The following is a 6,000-nucleotide window of genomic DNA, read 5'->3' on the forward strand; positions in this document are numbered from 1 at the left end:
CAGTTGCCTAGCAAAGAAGCAACAGCCCCAGTTTGGCAGAGCATCACCCCACAGTGGGCTTGCTGGGTAGATCTCGGTTGGGTGCATGCATAAGTCTGTCTTTCTGCCTCCCCACTTCTCACTTAAGAAAAAACATAAAAATAAAAATAAATAAATGTTATATAAACATTTTAATAAAAATTTTACATATATAAACAATATATAAAATAGTAACATTATTTTTAAGTGGTGGCATTATAAATAATTTTTCTTTTCTCCCATATACATTCCATATTTTTCAAACTTTCTGAAGAAAAATTATTGCTTTTATAATAAAAAAAGTGTTCTCTTTAAAGTAACTTTCATCCAAAAGTAAAATAAATTCTATGAGGACTCAAATTGTTCTACAAGTGCATACGTGTTTATACCATATTTCCTCATATATAAGACACATCCTTTTTTGAAAAATTTGGGGTCTAAAAACTGGGTGCGTCTTATACAGTGGTTGTGGCATTTCAAATGCCATAGATGGAACTGAGGAAGAGGCAATATATGAAGACAGTGATTCGTCATCAGACACAGATGAGGACAAGCTAATGGACGGGAGATTTGACAGTGAGGAGGATTTGTATAAATTTTGTGATGAATAAAACTTGAGTTCAATAACTTAATATAGTACATATTTTTTTCAAATTTTGGGCCCCAAAATTAAGGTGCGTCTTATACATGGGAACGTCTTATACATGCGGAAATACGGGTAAGTGTAACAGTCTTTCTCACTCAGTCATACTTTTTCTGAGGCCAGGAAAAAAAAGTACACAAAACCTCAGAATGTAAGTTAAAAAGAAGAAGGTGCCACATTACTAAATTTAGCTTGGTAATTTTTCAAAATGATTGCTCTAACTCTAATAGTTATAAGAAGCCGAGATTAAATTTTTTTCACATATGGAAATAATCTTTTGTCAGCCAGGCATCTTGTACCACACCCACCCAAATTATTAAAGAAAGCTTCTCAAGAGACATCCTTTCAGCTCTAGGTTCCTCTTCCCTAAAAACCCTCTCTTACCATTACTTCTAGGTTTTGGGGGTATTTTCTTAGCAATATTTTTGGTGGTTGAGCTCATTAAGCCATCGACAATTCCCCTCCTATCACCTCTAAGAGACTGTATGTGGATGAGGGGACCTAGAAATTATAATTTGAGAAAAATTTTAAAAGTAGGCCATATATTAATATTTGCGATGTGAATTTGCAATGAAATTATTCACTTGAATAGACATTCATTGAGCACCTATTATAACAGGGCAAAGTACTAGGCCCTGATCACACAAAAATAAGCCCTGCGCATTTACAATCTACTGCAGGAGAAAGGCCAGAAAATTGTTGTACAGCAACACTTAAAGTGCTAATGCAATCAATGTAGTCACAGGCATGGGAACTGAAAGCAGGGGAGGAAAGCGAAGGACAAGGAACAGGACAAAGGAGATCCATTTTGCACACAAGTATGAAAAGATGAGTAGAATGAAATACTAAAGCGGTGACATGCTCCACATTCTAAGAATACCAAACAAAATGCCAATGTGTTCAACATATCAAACTACCTTGTATTTAATCTACCTTGTAAATATTACTAATTACTGTTACTAAGAATATATCAGTCAACTCCATGAAAAAGCCATTTTTCATTCCTCATTAAGGGGAGCAGCACAGTTTTCTGAAACAGGCCATATTCCTTCAAACAAATGTATTATTAAACTTTGATGGACATAAAAATTGTTAATAGCAAAATAACAGTAAACAAATAACCAAATACAGCACAAGCCCTGACTAACCTAATTTAAAAAGGAGAGGATCCTGTGACAGGTCATATACACCTCCTGACCTGTATTTGGCAATCTGCTCCCAGACTGTCAGCAGATAAGCTGCATAGCTCTCAAGACAGGAGACTGATCTTTGGCAAAGCCAGGCGTAGACCCAGGGTGCTGCTATCCCCATACACTGCACCCTCAGACGAGCCAAGGTAGGCCTGGAACTTGAGATGGTTTATTTCCAATCTGGACGGTTGCCAACGTATCTCATTCAAAGTCCAAGGACAAGGGCCAGTCCAGCCCTTCCCCCACCCCATGCCAGGATCTAAGGCAGCAGTAAATTCTGTACCTATTCCAGCCCAGAGGTGACCTGCATGCATTCTTCCACACCTGCTAACAGCTACATAAGAATTTGCTCAGCCTAGTTACCATGCAGACTCTAACCTTACCACTGGCAACCCAGCAATGGGAAATTCCAAGTCCTAGTAGGATCATATGTACTGAAGAGAGCACATTGGTCCTTTTGGGAGATAACTAAGTACTACAAAGACAGTACCTTATTTACAATGTAAAAATGATAATATCAAGTATAATCTTGCATATGTTACAATAAAATAATCCCCCCATCTAAACCACCCATTTTTTTTTTTCATTTTTCTGAAGCTGGAAACAGGGAGAGACAGTCAGACAGACTCCCGCATGCGCCCGACCGGGATCCACCCGGCACGCCCACCATGGGACGCTCTGCCCACCAGGGGGGCGATGCTCTGCCCATCCTGGGCGTCGCCATGTTGCGACCAGAGCCACTCTAGCGCCTGAGGCAGAGGCCACAGAGCCATCCCCAGCGCCCGGGCCATCTTTGCTCCAATGGAGCCTTGGCTGCGGGAGGGGAAGAGAGAGACAGAGAGGAAAGCGCGGCGGAGGGGTGGAGAAGCAAATGGGCGCTTCTCCTGTGTGCCCTGGCCGGGAATCGAACCCGGGTCCTCCGCACGCTAGGCCGACGCTCTACCGCTGAGCCAACCGGCCAGGGCTAAACCACCCATTTTTTTAAGATTTACCTCTCAATTCAGGGAAGCAAGGAGATTAAAAATTCAAGGGGAACTCAGCTTCCTTGATTTTGCTTACTAAAGAAAATTTCTTAAAAATACACCATGAATGCCTGACTAGGTGGTGGAGGAGTGAATACAGCATCGACTTGGGATGCTGAGAACCCAGGTTTGAAACCCCGATGTTGCCAGCTTGAGCGCAGGCTCACCAGCTTGAACACAGGATCACAGACATGACCCCATGTTCTTTGACTTAAGCCTAAAGTCGCTGGATCGAGCAAGGGGTCACTGGCTCAGCTGGAGCACCCCCATCAAGGTATGTATGAGAAAGCAATCAATGAACAACTAAAGTGTTCAACTACAAGTTGATGCTTCTCATCTCTCTCCTTCTCTTCCTGTCTGTTCCCCACACTCTTTAAAAAAAAAGAAGAAAAAATACAACATGAAATTCTAACAATCACTTAAGAAGCCATTTTTTAAAAGGTAGAAGAAGGTTGACACATGAATTGTAAAAATACCTAATTCAATATATTTAAAGAATCAACAATTAAATAATATACTAAAGAACATTTATTCTCTAGAAGTAAATAAATAGATCAAATAGGATATAAAAGATATCAACAATATAGTAGTAGAAAGACACATGAATATATAAAAAGAACATGTCAAAAGTAAAATATAGCCTGACCAGGCGATGGCACAGTGGATAGATCGTCGGACTGGGATGCGGAAGGACCCAGGTTTGAGACCCTGGGGTTGCCAGCTTGAGCGCGGGCTCATCTGGCTTGAGCAAAAAGCTCACTACCATGGACCCAAGGTCACTGGCTCGAGCAGGGGGTTACTCAGTCTGCTGAAGGCCCGCGGTCATGGCACATATGAGAAAGCAATCAATGAACAACTACAGTGTCGCAATGAAAAACTGATGATTAATGCTTCTCATCTCTCTGTTCCTGTCTGTCTGTCCCTGTCTATCCCTCTATCTGACTCTCTCTCTGTCCCTGTTAAAAAAAAAAATAAAAAAAAAAAATAAAAAATAAAAAAAAAAAGTAAAATATAAATTTACTCAAACTGCCTGACTTGTGGTGGCGCAGTGGAAGAAACATCGAGCTGGAACACTGAGGTTGCTGGTTCAAAACCCTGGGCCTCCCTGGTCAAGGCACATATGGGAGTTGATGCTTCCTGCTCCTCGCCCATTCTCTCTCTCTCTCTCCCTCTCTCTCTCACTCACTCTCTCTTCTCTCAAAAATGAATAAATACAAAAAAAATTTTTTTTAAATAAAAAAAAAAAATTTACTCAAACTATTGGATTATGGGAGAAAAGTCTATCAATTGTTTAAAATAGTATAGAGCTATAATTAATATAAATTTATTAATACTACCAGGTGCAAAAATGTTAAACTACCATGTTTTTACATAATATTCTTAGAAAACCAAATATATAATTCATAACTATTTAATTATATAAAAATTAAAAAAAACTAAAACATATACATCACATCAATAAACATTTGTTCTGGATTATAAATGGACATTCTTCTACATAAGTCATTAAACTCTTATCAAGGCTATAACAAAATGCTACAGCAATACCTAAAGATAATTACCGATACTTTTCTTTTTTTAGTAAATTTTATATATATATATATTTTTTTTTACAGAGACAGAGAGTGAATCAGAGAGAGGGATAGACAGGGACAGACAGACAGGAACAAAGAGAGATGAGAAGCATCAATCATCAGTTTTTCATTGCGCGTTGCAACCCCTTAGTTAGTTGTTCATTGATTGCTTTCTCATATGTGCCTTGACCGTGGGCCTTCAGCAGACCGAGTAACCCCTTGCTGGAGCCAGCAACCTTGGGTTCAAGCTGGTGGGATTTTGCTCAAACTAGATGAGCCCACGCTCAAGCTGGCGACCTCAGGGTCTTGAACCTGGGTCCTCTGCATCCCAGTCCGACGCTCTATCCACTGAGCCACCGCCTGGTCAGGCTACTGGTATTTTTCTTTATACAGCAGCAACAGAGAACGCAACAACCATAAATTCCAGATATAGATAAAATTTCTGAATCACTTTATCAAAATAAAAGTGCATTTAATTTTAAGACCTTCCAAAAAGGGGAAAGAAGTTATTTTAATTTCATTTTTGTAAAGAATATACAGGCAAAAAGAATTAAAAATATACAGGCGCACACAAAATAATACTAACATGTCATCCACCAAAATACCAAAAACAGTGATTATCATTATATGATAGAAATATCAAAGATTCTTATTCACTTCATTTTGGTTATGTGGAATTTCCACAATAAATGAGTTAATTTGGAAGGTAAGGGGTTCTTAAAAGAAGACTGATTAGTTACAGGATATTCTATAACCTTCCTGATGTCTTACCACCACCTTACACTGTGCTCTCTCACATCTTTCCCCTATCACATGCTCCCACAGCCCCCACAGAACATCTAAGTACAGTCAGATGCTAAACAGATGTGTGTTTTTTTGTTTTTGTTTTTGTTTTCTTGCATTTTTCTGAAGCTGGAAACGGGGAGAGACAGACAGACTCCTGCATGCGCCTGACCGGGATCCACCCAGCACACCCACCAGGGGGCGACGCTCTGCCCCTCCGGGGCGTCGCTCCGTTGCAACCAGAGCCAGTCCAGCGCCCGGGGCAGAGGCCAAGGAGCCATCCCCAGCACCCGGGCCATCCCTGCTCCAATGAAGCCTCGCTGCGGGAGGGGAAGAGAGAGACAGAGAGGAAGGAGAGGGGGAGGGGTGGAGAAGCAGATGGGCGCCTCTCCTATGTGCCCTGGCCGGGAATCAAACCCGGGACCTCTGTACACCAGGCTGACGCTCCACCACTGAGCCAACCGGCCAGGGCCTAAACAGATGTTTATTGTCTGATTCCCTACTGGAACATAGCTTGATGGCGGGGCTCGTGTCTGCACTGATCACAGATGCATCTCTAGGACTTGGTATAGTGCTTCCACATAGTGGGCAGGCAAATGGTTTTAAGTGAATGAACAAACTGGTCTAAATCCCTCAGAACGTAGCTGGAGATGAAGCTTTCTCTCCTCTCTTCAATAAAAAATGTGGTTGATATATTATCACTATCTTCTATACTTGAAAACATATCTCAATCATCTCATTAGTCTTTTTTTTCAATTAAATAAATTCCA

The sequence above is a fragment of the Saccopteryx leptura genome, chromosome 1, assembly GCF_036850995.1.
Source record: "Saccopteryx leptura isolate mSacLep1 chromosome 1, mSacLep1_pri_phased_curated, whole genome shotgun sequence".
NCBI classification, from domain to species: domain Eukaryota; kingdom Metazoa; phylum Chordata; class Mammalia; order Chiroptera; family Emballonuridae; genus Saccopteryx; species Saccopteryx leptura.